General features: G+C 46.8%; 1 protein-coding gene across 4 annotated transcripts in view; it reads right to left on the minus strand.

Annotated features, from left to right (window-relative positions):
• The window catches only part of NSUN7 (NOP2/Sun RNA methyltransferase family member 7), an 86,817-nt gene extending 74,804 nt beyond the window's left edge, over nt 1–12,013 (minus strand). Inside the window, exon 1 of one of the 4 annotated variants that reach the window (XM_006129491.4) lies at nt 11,953–12,013. The gene's annotated coding sequence lies outside the window, so the exon portion shown is untranslated. The other 3 variants (XM_075930535.1, XM_075930536.1, XM_006129492.4) reach the window with 3 other exon arrangements.
• Between the last annotated feature and the right edge of the window lie 4,760 nt (nt 12,014–16,773).

The raw sequence follows: 16,773 nt of genomic DNA on the forward strand, positions 1-16,773 counted from the left end.
GGGTGATCAAAGAGAGAGTGGGGCCCTTACTGGATGAGGGAGGTAATCTAGTGACAGATGATGTGGGAAAAGCTGAAGTACTCAATGCTTTCTTTGCCTCAGTCCTCACGGACAAGGTCAGCTCCCAGACAAACGCACTAGGCAACGCAGTATGGGAAGGAGGTGGACAGCTTCCCATACTGTTAGGAATTATTTAGAAAAGCTAAATATACACAAATCCATGGACCCAGATTTAATGCATCTGAGGATACTGAGGAAGTTGGCAAATGTCATTGAGGAGCCTTTAGCCATTATCTGTGAAAACTCGTGGAGACTGGGACAGATCCCAGATGACTGGAAAAAGGCAAATGAAATGCCCATCTTTAAAAAAGGGAAGGACAATCCAGGGAACTACAGACCAGTCAGCCTTACCTCAGTCCCCAGAAAAATCATGGAGGGGATCCTCAAGGAATCCATTTTGAAGCACTTGGAAGAAGGGAAAGTGATCAGGAATAGTCAACATGGATTCACAAAGGGCAAATCGTGCCTGGCCAATATGATTATCTTATATGATGAGGTAACTAGCTCTGTGGATATGGGAAAGTCAGTGGATGTGATATACCTTGACTTTAGCAAAGCTTTTGATACGGTCTCCCACAATATTCTTGCCAGCAAGTTAAGGGAGTATGGAAAAGATAAATGGACTGTAAGATGGATAGAAAGCTGGCTAGACTGTCAGGCCCAATAGGTAGTGATCAATGGCTCGATGTCAGGTTGGCAGTTGGTTTCTAGCGGAGTGCCCCCAAGGATCTGTTCTTGGACCTATTTTGTTCAATATTTTTATTGACTGGCTGAGGGGATGAATTGCACCCTCAGCAAGTAAGCTACGGAGAGAGGTAGATATGCTGAAGGGCAGGGATAGGGTCCAGACTGACCTGGACAGATTAGAGTCCAAAAGAAATCAGATGAGGTTCAACAAGGACAAGTGTAGAGTCCTGCACTTCAGATGGAAGAATCCCAATTGTTACAGGCTGGGGACTGACTGGCTAAGTAGCAGTTCTGATGAAAAGGACCTGGGGATTACAGTGGATGAGAAGCTGGATATGAGTCAACAGTATGCCCTTGTTGCCAAGAAGGCTAATGGCATATTAGGGTGCATTAGGAGGAGCATTACCAGCAGATCCAGAGAAGTGATTATTCCCCTTTATTTGGCTCTGGTGAAACCACATCTGGAATACTGTGTACAGTTCTGGACACCCCGTTCTAGAAATTATGTGGATGCATTGGAGAGGGTCCAATGGAGGGCGACCAAAATGATTAGGGAGCTGGAGCATATGACCTGTGAGGAGACACTGAGGGATTTGGGTTTGTTTAGTCTGCAGAAGAGAAGAGTGAGGGGGGATTTGATAGCAGCCTTCAACTTCCTGAAGGAAGGTTCCAAAGAGGATGGAGAAAGGCTGTTCTCAGTAGTGATGGATGGCAGAACAAGGAGCAATGGTCTCAAGTTACAGTGGGAGAGGTCTATGTTGGATGTTAGGAAAAAATACTTCAGTAGGAGGGTGGTAAAGTACTGCAATGGTAATCTCCATCCCTAGAGGTGTTTAAGTCTCGGCTTGACAAAACCCTGACAGGGTTGACTTAGTTGGAATTGGTTCTGCCTTGGGCAGGGGGCTGGACTTGATGACCTCCTGAGGTCTCTTCCAGCTCTATGATTCTATGAATGCTATTGTCTACACTTACAGCACTGCAGCAACAAACCTGAACAACTATAGTGCATTTCATGAAGACATATGCCAATGGGAAACAGTTCTCATGGATGCAAAAAAATAAAACAAAACCACACCACTTCCATGAACAGCAGAAGCTACATCAATGGAAAAAGCACAAAATACCCAGTGTAAATTACATCACTTTGGGGAGGGGGGAGGATTCACATTCCTGAGCAACTTAAAGTATGCCAACATATGCTGTCTACTAACAAGCAGCTTCAATGTGAAGTCTAAGGCTACAACTAGACTGCATCCCTCTTTCGACAGAGGGATGCAAATCAAGGACATCAAAATTCCTAATAAAGCAGGGATTTAAATATCCCCTACTTCAGCATAAACATGGCCACCTTTTTTCAAAACGGAGTATTTTCGAAAAAACAGTCTAGACATAGATCTGTCGAAAATAAAGCCTTTTTCAACAGATCCTGTATTCCTCAAAAAATGAGGTTTACAGGATCTGTCGAAAAAGGCTTTATTTTCAACAGATCCGCATCTAGACCGCTGTTTTTTTGAAAACTCCATTTTGAAAAAGTGGTTGCCATGTTTATGCTAATGAGGCACGGGATATTTAAATCCCTGCTTCATTAGCAATTTCGATGTGCCTAATCCACATCTCTCTGTCAACAAGGAGGTGTAGTCTAGACACACCCTAAGAGTCCAAATTAAACCATGATTGTGGGACACCCTATCAAAGTAAGCACCCAATCTGTAAGCATCTATTAAAGAATAGCATTTTAAAAAGGTGTGGATGTCAGTCTCTGAACAGGCAAAGAGGCTGCCTAGGTTTAGTGGAATGAGTTCTAATATGACTAGGTAGATCTGACTTGGCCTATTCATAACACAGTATTACACATCTGGATACTTATTTTGGTAACATCTGAAGACACTGTCTCGTCTATCATTCTCTATGCATAGATGTTTCTGAACTTTTTTTCCTCCTGTAATATAAAGACCATGCTCTTATTTGCTTATAAAATTAAAGCGCAGCTAGTGCTTTATGTAAACCACCTCCACAAGAGGAGTAGCTAACAGCGCTGAGAGCATGACTCCCAGTGATATAGCCCAGTTTACACTGGTGCTTTACAGTGCTGCAACTTGCTGCACTTGGAGGGGGGATGTTTTTTCTTACCCCTGAGCCTGAAAGTTGCAGCGCAGTAAAATGGCAGTGTAAACTTAGCCTCAGGTGTGTGAAACTTAGTTGTGTCAGAAGTTAAGTGGGACTAAAAATCAATTGATTCAAGTTTTCACAAGTTAAAATCTGAAAAATGTCATAGTTAGGAACTTGGCATTAGGCGGATGAATCACCATCTCTTTATGGAACTCCATATCAGGTCAATAAGGGATGGAATTTCTCCTACCCTCTGAGCTGATGTTATAGCTATTAAAAAGGGCAGTTTTTAGAGACAAGTGGTAAAAGAGCAGGTTGAAATGCTCAAAAGAGAGTCTCAGTAAGCCAGCTAACCTTATGTTAAGATACCAGGATGTAGCCGGCCAGAGTAAGTCTAAGGTCTGACACTGGGTTCCCAAAGTACAAAGGACGCTACACAGGTATCTGTCAAACACAAACAGTTTATTTCTTGACAGCTAACAGCTGTGCCCCATAAATGGAAGAACAACATAAAGAAGAAGCATATATTACATCCCTTCCTGCAAGCCTGGGACCCAGGGTAGGCTGCGGATGAAGTGTGAGGTTGTCTCAGCTTCCGAGGCACCAGTACCCAAAGCCCATCGGTGAGGTCCGGTTTGCTAGGCTCTGAGGCAGCCTTAAATACAGTTTTCCTGCCCTGTTTGGCAGTTTGGAAATTTCCAGGGCTTACTCATTAGTGCTGATGTAGAGCTTAGCTGTTAGTTATTGATCTGGATCTTCTTGTCCTTTGGCCCTGTTTACGTGATCAGTACTTTAGGGTAAACAGAATTGTGTATGCATTCTTGCCCTTTACCATTATCTTATACTTGTTCCTGCTATACTGGCAACAATGCTTATCTTAAGTGGCATATGTTCCCAAAGACTTACTTCTGGCTCATCAGATATAGGGAAAAGGATGAAAGAATGCAGGCCTCACCACCTCTAAACTATCACATACAAAGTTCTTCTGCAATTGACTACTACACAGGAAGAAGGGGGACTTCAGGTTAGGGGGAAAATAAATTATATCTTTGAGGAATCTAGCAACTATACAGTAGAAAAATATGGTAGAACTACACATTCAGTTGGAGAATTATGCAGATATTGCTGATAGGTGTACTCTTGGGAGCTAAGTATAGTCCTGAATGTTTTAGGGTTTAGTCCCAAACAGCAGAAACATGGGGTTTTCCAGGAAGACAAGTGGCATTGTGCCCAAATAGAAAATCTCTTCTATTTTGCTGCATAAGTTACCAGAAAAACTTTGATTAGATTAGCTGATATCAAGAACATCTTGGTACATAAACAGCTTCTTCCAGTGATGGTTAACCAGCCTGCATCCATGTTATCAGAAGTAATGATGCTTGATCCAGGTTTCAGATCTGATCTTCATTCTGTGAAGTCACAGCTGGTAAAACATGTTGGAAATAAAGCTGAGAGGTTCACTATGCCTCAGAATCAGAAATGCCCAGGTCAGGCTGTCACAGTCATGATCATAAAGACTGAATCTTGATTGGGAGCCCTTGATATTAACAGGATCAGCAAGTCGGCACCCAAGTCCCAGTCTGCATAAAATAAGGACACCATCTGACAAGGCATCTAGGCCCAAACCCTTCACTCATGACTTAAATTTTAAAACCTTGTAAAATGCATTGTGACTAGAGATGCAGAGAACTGATGGGCAGGATCCCCTGGGATGCTTACATGAAGGGGAAAGAAGTCCAGGAGAGCTGACAGTATTTTAAAAAAGCCTTATTGAAGACACAGGAACAAACCATCCTGATGCATAGTAAGAAAAGCAAACATGGTAGGCGACCAGATTGCCTTAACAGGGAAATTCTTGGCAAGCTTAAACACAAAAAAGAAGCTTATAAGAAGTGGAAACCTGAACTGATGACTAGAGAAGATTATAAATATATTGCTCGAGAATGAAGAAGAGTAATCGGGAAAGCGAAAGCATAATTGGAATTGCAGCTAGCAAGAGATGAGAAGGGTTACAAGAAAGGTTTCTACAAGCATGTTAGCAATAAGAGGGATATCAGAGAGGGTATGGAGCCCTTACTAGATGAGATGATGTGGGAAAAGCTGAAGTACTCAATGCTTTTTTTGCCTATGTTTTCACAGACAAGATCAGCTCCCAGACTACTGCGCTAGGCAACACAGTATGGGAAGGAGGTGAGCAGCCCTTGGTGGAAAAAGAACAGGTTAAGAACTATTTAGAAAAGCTAGACATACACAAATCGATGAGTCCAGATTTAATGCATCCGAGAGTACTGAGGGAGTTGACGAATGTTATTGCAGAGCCTTTGGCTATTATCTTTGAAAACTCATGGAGATCGGAGGAGGTTCTGGACAACTGGAAAAAGGCAAATGTAGTGCTCATCTTTAAAAAAGAGAAATCCAGAGAACTACAGACCAGTCCGCCTTACCTCAGTCCCCGGAAAAATCATGGAGGGGATCCCTCAAGGAATCCACTTTTAAGCACTTGGAAGAAGGGAAAGTGATCAGGAATACTCAATATGGATTCAAAAAGGGAAAGTCATAGCTTCTATGATGAGGTAACTGACCCTGAGGACACGGAGCAGTCCATGGATTTGATATACCTTAACTTTAGCAAAGCTTTTGATACGGTCTCCCACAATATTCTTACCAGCAAAATAACGAAGTATGGATTGGATAAATGGACTACATTGTGGATAGAAAACTGGTTAGATTGTCTGATCTAACAGATCTGATCAATGGCTCGATGTCTGGTTGGCAGTTAGTTTCAAGCAGAGTGCCCCAAGGATTGATTCTAGGGCTGGTTTTGTTCAACATCTTTATTAATAACCTGGATGAGGGGATGGTTTGCATCCTCAGCAAGTTCGCGGATGACACTAAGCTAGGGGGAGAGGTAGATACGTTGGAGGATAGGGATAGTGTTCACAGTGACCTAGACAAATTGGAGGACTGGACGAAAAGAAATCTGAGGAGGTTCAACAAGGTCAAGTGCAGAGTCCTGCGCTTGGGAGGGAAGAATCCCAAACACTGTTACATGCTGGGGACTGACTGGCTAAGCAGCAGTTCAGCAGAAAAGGTCCTGGGGATTACAGTGGATGAGAAGATGGATGTGAGTCAACAGTGTGCCCTTGTAGCCAAGAAGACTAATGGCATATTAGGGTGCATTAGGAGGAGCATTGCCAGCAGATCTAGAGAAGTGATTATTCCCCTTTATTCAGCTCCGGTGAGGCCATATCTGGAGTATTGCATTCAGTTCTGGGTCCCCCACTATAAAGAGGATGTGAACACATTGGAAAGGGTCCAGCGGAGGGCTATCAAAATGATTAGGGGGCTGAAGAACATGACCTACAAGAAAGGCTGAGGGATTTGGGGCTTATTTAGTCTGCAGAAGAAAAGAGTGAGGAGGGATCTGATAGCAGCCTTCAACTTTCTGAAGGAAGGTTCCAAAGAAGGAGAGAGGCTGTTTTCAGTAGTGATGGATGGCAGAACAAGGAGCAAAGGTCTCAAACTACAGCGGGGGATGTCTAGATTGGATAGTTTTCCTAATATTTCACAAGGAGGGTGGTGAAATACTGCAATGGGTTACTTAGGGAGGTGGTGGAATCTCTATCCCCAGAGGTTTTCAAGTCCCAGTTTGCAAAGCCCTGGCTGGAATGATTTTGTTGGCTTTGGTACTGCTTCAGGCTGGACTAGATGACCTCCACTGCTCTGGGTTGCAGATGTTACTTTATCTATAATTTCAACAAAAGCTCCTAAAGAGAGATGGGAAACAGTGTAGGTAGGAAACGCACCAAATATCCTTTGGTTTGTGATTTCCAGGACCTGCTGCTCAGAAGTCAGCTGATTTCAGTCCTCCTGAACATCAGAGGTGCTTTCCAAAAGGGCAGTGGAAACGTGTCCAAATCCAGTAACAGTTCTGATTGGCTCTCAACAATGGCATCTAGCTTAGTGTCATAAGGTAAGTGAAATGTGCAGAAGAAGAGAATCAGAATGTCTGATGCTTTTGCACCTCTGCTTCATTTTCAGTTACCACCACCTAAGACATAATTGGAACAAGAGGCAAAGTGGCTCTATCTGGCAGAGTTTTGTGGATCTGGTCTTACCTCCTCCATGTGACTGGTTTGCATACATGTAATGAGTGGCACTCCATCAGTTCCAATATTAACTACATCAGAATCTTCAAACAGGAGGTTCTCAAGTACAATTTGGATGCCCTTTAGTATTCTTGTAAATGGGTGCCATGAAGCTCAAATCACAATGTACGTGGCCACTGCATATTTGCCATAGCAAAGGTGTCTAGAGCAGCCTGAATGACATTTGAAACACTAACAATCCTTCAGAAGCTAGGGACCTTAATTCTTCCCTTTCATTTTGTGATTTCTTCTCTATGAATTGTGACACGCTGTCCTCTGGATAGTTATATTTTGACAAAAGTACTTGATCATTCAAAATGTGCACCAGAAGGGGTGGGGTCAACCCCATCTAGCATGCTGTACGGTTCTCTTAAATTGTCTCATAACCTGAGCAGGACAGCTCATCAGTTTATGATCGTATTAGTGAATGGTACCAAGGGCAAAGTCCATCCAGTTGTGTGGTCATCATGAAATCAACAATACATAGAAAACCACAGATACCAAAAATGCCTCTCCCAGAAACATTTGCACTGTTATTTATTCCCAGTAGTGATGTGAAAATAACTATTTACACAGTTAACAGATGAGCCTAGACACATCAGTTAACACGCATGGTCACATGCAGCCCACCAGTCCTCCACTGCTGCCTCTATTATAGGCAACAGTGTGGGAGGGTACAGCACTGCTCACAGCCAATGGTAGCTGCAGCAAGCAGTGCAGTTAGCTGCCACTTCCTGCAGCTCTCCCTGACTGGGAATGGCAAACCACAGCCAATGGGAGCTGCAAGAAGCTATACCCGTGGACACAAGGTGGTAACCTGCTTGGAAGGCCACCAGTGGCATACCCTCTCTGGTTGTGACTAAATCAGTGATGGGCAGCTTGCAGGTTGCATACAGCTCATCAGGGTCTCTTATGTCTGCACTCACTATGGGAAACATGTTCCTTCCTCCCCCTTTCTGAGAACTGTGTGTGAACAGCCAGACCTCTTCCAGCGTCTCAGTATCTGAAGGATTCAATCTCTTCAATGATACGTGAGCCTAATCTCTTAAAGTCCACAGAAACATTAGCCGAAGAACTTTTCAGGCTTAGTGGGAATTCCCCACCTTCCTCTACACCACTACCATAGACGCTCTAAGGCGGCTCTCATCAAGCTCTTCTGAAGAAAAAAAATAGAAGGCAGGCCACTCTCTCTCTCTCTCTTTCTGCATCCTCTTGGAAAAAGCAAGAACAGATCAAGCATGTGTCAGGAATGTATCCCTCACTAAAGCAAGAGAGGACTCTAAGGTACCCATTATTGATCAGGATAGCAAAACTGTTGTTTTAAATCAGACTTTGTTTTGACATAGCAACTAGAGTTCTAGTACCAAAGATATCCCATCATTTATTTCTTTTGTGTGTGCCAGTAAGCATAAATACAAAAATGCTAAGAGACTGCACAGCACACACAGGAAGCATGGATCCTGTACCACTGTCATATGTAGCAAAAAGAACTCCAATGATGTGTTGGACCCACTGCGCCCTTTATGTCTGAGTAGCTGGTGTGTACTGGCTGGCTTGTGTAACTATGTTTAGCACCAATATATTATTCATAAAGCTATGTTTTAATAACTCAAGTGAAAAAGTTGTAGTGGGGTGCAGACAGAGATCCCTTTGAGATTTTTCCCCAGTATGTTGATCATGCCTCTGACAACCCCCCATTGTAGTGATGTTAGATATTGATTAATTTGCCTCTGTGGGAAGCGGTGCAGGACTGGCAGGCAGCTCCGCATGAGCAGCAGGCAGCTCCACATGAGCAGATATGCGTGGGGATTAGAGATGTAAGCAACTAGTCCACTACTCTAAAAGCAAATGCTTATTAGGTAGTTAAGTTCCTACTCAACTATTCGCTTCCCCCTCTCCTTGCTGCCTCTATCAGAAAGAGGCACCAGCACCATCTCCACAGAGGCATAAGAAAAGGGTGCGAGCAGGGATTGAAACAGTCCCTCGCACCAGTCCCACTGCTGCTTCTCTCCCTTTGGAATGTATGGGAGCTGCCTGCAGCTCTTACACATTTCAAGAGAAGAGGCACAAAGAGGAACCCATGCCACTGAGAACTGTTTTGATCCCCATTGGCACAGGTTCCTGCTGTCTCTCCCCCTTTGAAATATACAAGAGCTGCAAGTGGCTCCTGTACAATTCAAAGGAAGAGGTGCAGTGGAATCGCGAGCACCCTCCTTATCGACTAATCAAGTAGTCAATGGAATTTCCATCAAATTTAACATTCTTGCTTATACTGTGTCCCACCTGTCCCCTTCTCTCCACCCTCCCCCCGCAACCCAACACTGCACGTCTGAGGCAGCTGAAGTACAGAGGAGGGAGGAAAGTGGCTCCACAGGATCCAGTACATGCACACCAGCTCCCACTGCCTCTGTATCAGTATGTAGTCAACAGGGTAACTGAAACCCAGGTTTATCAGTTAATCACAGTCAATTACATGTTGATATCCTTATTTCTTGCTTCTCAAGGCTCCCCACCATGCTGTCCTGCTGGGTTAGATCCTCTGGTCTCCCCCAGACAAGGCACAGAGTAGGGGTTACTGCCTGCCCCCTGCAGAGCAATGCAGACACTGAACCACTTCAGGTCTAGGACAATGCAGTTCTAGAGCAGAGTACCCAGAAAACCAACCCTCAAATGGGACCAAAAGCCCACAAATAAATCCTTCTTTCTCGGTGTACAAGTTTTACACAGTGAAAGCTCATCAGGTAAGCCCCTTTTAGCAATGAAAGGCTGCTACACACAACAGGTCCTCTCCCCCCCCCCCCCCCCCCCCGCACCAATTATTTACATTGGGCCTGATAATGAAAACACTTGTTTACTAAATACAAACAGTAGGAATCAAGTGATTGCAAGTGAAAACAGACAGATCAAAGTTACTACATTAAAATGAATAGAAAACAGTTCTAATTCACTAAAAATATTTCATACAAATTTTGACTCTGAAGAGCTGTTCTTCTTAGGGATTTTAAAATTAGTTTAATTATGTAATCATGTAACCACTGACATTTTCAGCAGTTACACATGGGGGTGAGGGCAGGCAGGCAGCTCCAGCCTGCCACCCTGTGCTGCTGCCTCTGTATCAGAGGCAGGAGTACAGGGGAGTTAGCAGGCAGAAGCCAGCATACTTGGGGTGCAAGAATCCAACAGTTGTGTACTGATTTTTAAGCTGTGAATACAAGAGAAAGTTTCTGATCATATAATTTCTAGTTTACTGGTTTTACTTACTTGTGGACAAGAAAAAAGATTAGTACAAAAAAGGAGGAGAATACAATGAGTTGAAGCCCATGATAGTCACATCTCAAAGTTTAGACATATTTAAGAAATTCATTCCAGTTTTAGAGACTCCAGGTTCCAGCACTGTTCTTTTTACTTAAAGACAGCAAGACTTACTCTAGAGGTCTCAACAGTCTCTTAAGTGGTTCTGCTTAAACTTAACACACAACAGTCTGGTAGCACTTTAAAGACTAACAAAATATGAAGATGGAATCATGAGCTTTCATGGGCACAAGCCACTTCTTCAGATGACCAGAGTGTTGGATGTTCAGAACTAAAATAAATAGAGAGGGAGGAGACACGAAGAGGCAGTGGATATTAAATTATCCAGCGGAAAGCCAAGCTGGACAATCAATACTCTGGTCATCTGAAGAAGTGGGCTATGCCCACACAAGCTCACACTACCATCTTCATGTTGTTAGTCTGTACAAGATAAACTTAAACAAAATATAGTCTGGTTGCACTTTAAACACTAACTCTGCTACCCTCTGAAGCTGCTTAATTATAGGCAGTATTGTTGAAACTAGCAAACTCTAGAACCACAATGAATTTAAGTGTACTCACAGTATTCACTTTATTACCAGTGATATAGGTTATTTAATAATCTAAAGTGCAATACAAGCATTAGTTAACATTTATGTAACATACAAAATACTTCTCTAGGATGCACCTCTGTTGGGCTGTATCAGCAGTGAAGATTTGAGGGAGGCCTCCCATCACTTTAGCATAGCCAAATACCCACGAGTACTAGCAGACATTAGCTTAGCCTGTTCCACTGTGCTACCACCACATCGCTGTCTGATCCTGATCAAAGCAGGTCCATTCAACAGCGCAGTAAAAGTGTCAGCAGCTGTAGCCAGTTAGCACCCTCAAAATTGCTAGGCAATACGGTTAAAGATTTCGTTGGACACTCTCCCTCCATGAGGACAAGCCCAGGGGCGACTGGGGGGGAGGAGCCACGAGTGAAGCATGTAAGACGACAGAGACTAGGCTGAGCTCCCAGCGCTACCCTGACAATACTGCTTACACAGCCCCGCCCCGGCAGGATGTCGCCGGTTCGCGGCCCCAGGCTGGCCTGGAAGATGCCAGGACAACTGGCAAGCAGGACCCGGGGCAACGGCATCGCCTGGGTAACGTTCGGCTCCACGAAGGCATCTGCTTCGCCCAGCAGGGACTCGGGGCGAGAGAAACGCAGCCCGGGGCGGGCTGACCCGGAGACGCTACCCGGCCCCTCAAGGAAACAAGCCTTAGGGGGCTCGGGCGCGGCAGCCACGCCGCTGACACCACAGTCAAGGAGCCGCACGAGCGGGGCCCCGGGCGGCGCTGGCAGCACGGTCCGAGCACAGCGCTCCCTTAGCAGCGGCGGGTGCTTCCATCCCCGGGCAGGGGGGCGGGCGCAGCAGCTGCGCCCACACACACACGCGCGCGCGCCAAACGGGCTCGGGGCTGAGCGCCGGCCGGCCCGGACCAGGGGCACCGTCCTGCTCCCCTGTGGGCTCGTGCTCCCCTTACCCGGCTCCCCGCGCACCGGCACCAGCTGGCTGAGAGAGGCTGCCCCAAATCTCTGCCGCCGCCACTCCCCCGCCTCCGGGCGGGGCGCAGAGCCACCCTCTGCACACGGCCCCACCCACAGGCCCACCTGTTGCCGGAGCAGGGCGGGGAGAACGCAGCTCCAGGGACCGTTTCATTCAAATTTAGACTCTACCATTCTCTTCTCTCTCATGGGGGGGGGGGAGGGAAACCGATGCGGCTCCCAAGCCTCATGCTTACCACCCATGCAATCACCCCCGCAATAGCAGCGCAGCATTGCCTGTTCGGAAAGTGTTTCTGCCTCTTCGTCTCTCCCCCCCTTTCTGTGGTGTGTTGGTACAAGCGGGCTGGGGTTTCTCTAAAGCTGTTGGGGGGGGGGGGGGCTCATCGTGGGAGTAGGGGATGTTCTGGGAGCGTCTGAGCTACCCTGCAGTGGGCAGCTGGGCCCTTCCCAGTGGGTGGGTCTGCTCTGCCAGCAGCTAGGGGCTGGGCCCAAAATGAGAGCTTTGGACAATCCACGTTCAGGAACAGCAGGGAGGCCGGGGGGTCACAGCAACGTTTCCACAGTGGCACGCCGAGGTCCAACCCTCCTGCCCTGGGCCTTGCCGCTCTGCCGGAGGGAGGGGCTTTTGCCACAGCACACCCCATGGACCACCTGGGTCAATGCAAACCTTGCCGCAGACTACAGTTGCTAATGGAAATTCACCATTAATTACACTCAACCCATTTTGCTATTGCTGCAGCTGGGGAGAATGGTTTAATTTAAATTATTAAACAGATTAAGAGTTTTATCCTTCTCAGGTTAGTTTAGCAAACTTCGTTTTAAATAAAGTAAAATATTATATCCAACACAATAGATTTCAATGGTTTCTTTCTTTATGGCAGGGGTGGGGGACATTTTTTGATTGGGGGGTCCCTGACCCATGGAAAAATCATTTGGGGATCACACAAGTGAGAAGCAAAAAACTCCCCAAACTCCCAACCCTCACTGATGTGGCCTCCCTAACTGAGACCCCTCACTCTTGTGGCACTCTAGCCCCCATGGGGTGAGTGAAGGGAGAGGGAGGACTAAGGTTCAGGGGTTCCCATAGGCCAGATTTACTTTTCTGGGGTTCCAGAGTTAGTGGATTTTGTGGCCTCCCTTAGGCTCTGGAGTAGGAACAAAAATGAGGGTTCACTGTGAGTGACAAGCTGCCAACAAGTGGGATAGGGATGGGGGTGCAGGATCTAGGTGGGAGGTGGAGTGCAGGACAAGGTGAGGAGGGTAGGGTCTGGAAGGGAGTTTGGTGGCAGGACAGGAATGGGGTGGCGGTAGGAGGGAGTTTGGGAGCGGGAGGGGTTGGGGAGTAACACAGAAAAGGTAAGAGGATGAGAATGAAGCCAAATAACTAATTGGGTTCAGAGGCAAAGAAGTGGGAAGTAAAGGAAAGTGCAGCTTCTGCAAAGTAAAATTGTATGCCCCTTCACATCTTCCCTCTGCTCCAGCTTCACTTCCCTCAGCCCCATGATTCCCCTGGATGCCTGCATTGCCCCATGCCCCTCGGTGCAACTCCTGCCCTCTCCCATCCTGCCCTTGAATCCTCCTGCACCCCCCCCCCTCATAACCCCACATCACTGTGCCCCCAGTGCACACACCAGCAGGGCAGCAGCACTGGGACTTGCAGACCCTTAGGAACAGCACAGGTGAGAAGGGGGTGGGGGAGCTTCTATACCACCAATGGTATTGCCCAATTTGAGTATTGTACACACACTCAACCAAGTCTCTGTAGCAAACCTCAACTACCCTACACAATTTCAGGAAAACTCAAAGGGGCATTTCAAACTATACTACAGTCTGGGCTTCTCTGCAAGAGGGAGAGCAAGCTATTATTTTGGGGTAAGTTTCATTAAATGTTCAAAATACAACTCATCAACAGACAGCCAAGACGGACACACTCACTCACTGACAGACAAACTCAAATTATAGTAGATAACTTTGAATCAACCAAGTCTTTGTGTATACCATTTTACACAACTGTATTTAAATTTGTATGTGAGTCAATGATTTAACTGCAAATTAAACTGCCAGCTGATGGATGCTGCTACTAAGTTTGCAACTGCAGTTATAAGAATATATCAGAGGCCATAGTCTTTCTAAAAATCAAATGTGTCTTGCAACAGCAAATAATCGAATTGTAGTTTATTTCCCTATGCTCTCTGTTGAGGCTTGGTTAGCAATTTATGGTTAATTTTCTGGTCAAAATAATTGCCTTTGAGTTAGGTTACTGCAACTGATGCCATGTCTACACTACTGCAGCACAGCCACTATAGTACCTTAGTGCAGATTCACTTTACAATATTAAAAGTACAAGCAGAGAATGAGATTTTCAACTTCTATTCTGATTCCCCTTTTTGCATACAAGTTTCTCAGATAAATTCCTGTGGCCATGTCTACACTAGGAGATTATTTCAAATAGGAACAAATAGATATAAATTGTTCACCAGCCCTGGAGTTCACACCTGGTTTGTCTTATGTTTCTAATGCACATGCTTCAGAGTTTCTGCCAGGCAACTACTGACAGGAATCAGGAAGGGATTCCCCTACCCCTAGAGTATTCTGGGAGGTTTTTCATTTCTTTCCTCTGAAGCATCAGGGATGGCTATGGTTAAGGGTATGTCTAGACTACATGGCTCCGTCAACGGAGCCATGTAGATGAGTTTACTAGACATAGGAAAATGAAGCGGCGATTTAAATAATCACCACTTCATTTACATCAAAATGGCTGCCGCACTGTGCCGATCAGCTGTTTGGCGGCACAGCATGGTAGTCTGGATGCTCCGAGGTTGACAATGGAAGCCTTTGTGGACTGCTCCGGTAAACCTCATTCCACAAGGCATCATTTTCCTATGTCTAGTAAACTCATCTACATGGTTCCGTCAACGGATCCATGTAGTCTAGACATACCCTAAGATAGGGCAGTGAATGGAGTGGGCCAGGACTCTGATGTGGCACAGAGAATTCTCTCTCGGGTGTTTGGTTGTTTTTTGCTGCATACTTAGTTTCACTTGAACTCACTGTTATATGTCCAGTCAGAAATCATTTTCTTTTGCAGGTCAGATTGGCAGGAACATTGGGGAAGAGGGCATTCCAGTGTAGCATGTGGGTGCAGGTTGTTTGCTAGGATTATCTGGGTATATCTCAGTTAATCGCTTCCCTGCTTTTGTAGAGACTTTGAGTACTAATGTACCTTTGTCACTTCTGTTCTCTTCATGTGGAACTTAATAGTGTAATATCCTGTGTCATTTACTTTGGATTCATTTCCATTGTTGTGTTTATTGTATGGGTGCTAGCTGCTGCTGGTGGTGGCCTATGTTATACAGGAGATCAGACTAATGATTTAGTAGTTCCTTCTTTAATAGTTGTAGTGGAGCTACTGCCCCACTCTGTCAAATGAGGGGTTAAAAGCAGGCTGGTGGCTGGGCAAGGACCCTGAACAAACCCCTTCCAATCAGGGAAAAGGTTCATAGGGAGCCAATCAAAGGACAACTTGTTTGGTCAACCCTTATATAAGGATCTGTTCAGCATAGCAAAGGGCGGTTGGGTACTGACCAGTGAATGGGAAGGACTGGATTCCCAGGCAGAAGCATCTTGAGCAGAACTGTGCTGGGCAGGCTAATGGGAACTGGAGAGAGGCTAAGCCTTGATATGGGAGCAGAGAAGGTGCAAGGGTCTTGGGAAAGTGTCTCAGGGAGTATGAACAGCTAAGGGGGAGAGAAGGAGGGCAGGACAAGGCTGCTGCCAGAAGGTCCCTGGACTGTCACCCAAAATAGTGGTTGGGCCTGGGTCCCCTCTTTCCACACCTTGCTACCAAGAGTGTGGCCTTCACTGCTTGCAGCTTGCCCCTGAGGCATGAGACTAGACTTTGGGGCTAGAGTTGGCCACAGAACAGGTGTACAGACTGAGGACTGCTGATACCTGCCTAGAAAGGGGTGAGCATGAAGTAATGGGCACTGCTGGGGGTGTAGATGGGTCCTGTGACAGGGCGCGCGCCCTGCACTGGCCCTTTAAGGGCAGACCCCGGCCTGAACCAGGGCCGGGGAATTTAGCCCAGCTGAGGTTGTACTAGCCCATTAGGGCCCAGCTGGGCGCTATAATAGAGAATGGGCTGCTGCTGTGGAGGGAAGCAGTGAGAACCTGGCTGCTGAGGGAGGAGGAGGCTCCCTGGAGCTAAGGTAGGGCTGGGGAGGCCAGGCAGGGCTAGGGGAGCTCTGGCCCGCAAATTCCCCAGACTGCAGGGCTTGAAAGAAGGCCCGCTGGAGGAACATCAACCCCCGGAAGGGGGGCTCAGAGACAGACTTGGGCACTGCCGGAGGGCAGTGTGGCGAAGAGGACGCCGCAGCCGGGAGTAAAGAGGGGAGACACCACCCCAGAGAAGGCACCCCACCTGCCAAGGGAGCCAATTCCGGAAGACAGACGGCAGGGGGATACGGTGGTGAGTGCGAACCCCCTCACAGATGGTGGAGAATGTGGGCACGTGTGGTCCCCCCCTGATACAAGGGGGCTACTTTGGTGAACTCGGGCCATTGGGCCTGCTGCCCTGCGACCAAGGGGGCTGGTTTGGACCCGGGACATTACAGAAAGAGATGGACATTTATTGGAGGCCGTGGGTGGCCCAGCCTGCCGAGCAGCAGAAGAGGCTGGTCAGGCCGCTGCAAGGGTGGGCACCCAGACTCCAGGGACACACAGGCGCCAAGGGCTGGGAGCCCGGGCCTGGACTTCCAACTTGTTTCTCCTGCGGACATCGGGGCCACAGGAGGAGGGAGTGCTGCTACTGGGTCAGGGAAAGGAGGTCCCACCCAGATAGGATGGAGGGTGGGAGAGTCCCCCCTGTGAAGGCAACAGGGGGGTTACGAAGGTGTTGGGCCTGTGCGGAACCTGGGCACCTGAAGA

This window comes from Pelodiscus sinensis, chromosome 5 (assembly GCF_049634645.1).
Source record: "Pelodiscus sinensis isolate JC-2024 chromosome 5, ASM4963464v1, whole genome shotgun sequence".
Lineage (NCBI taxonomy): Eukaryota > Metazoa > Chordata > Testudines > Trionychidae > Pelodiscus > Pelodiscus sinensis.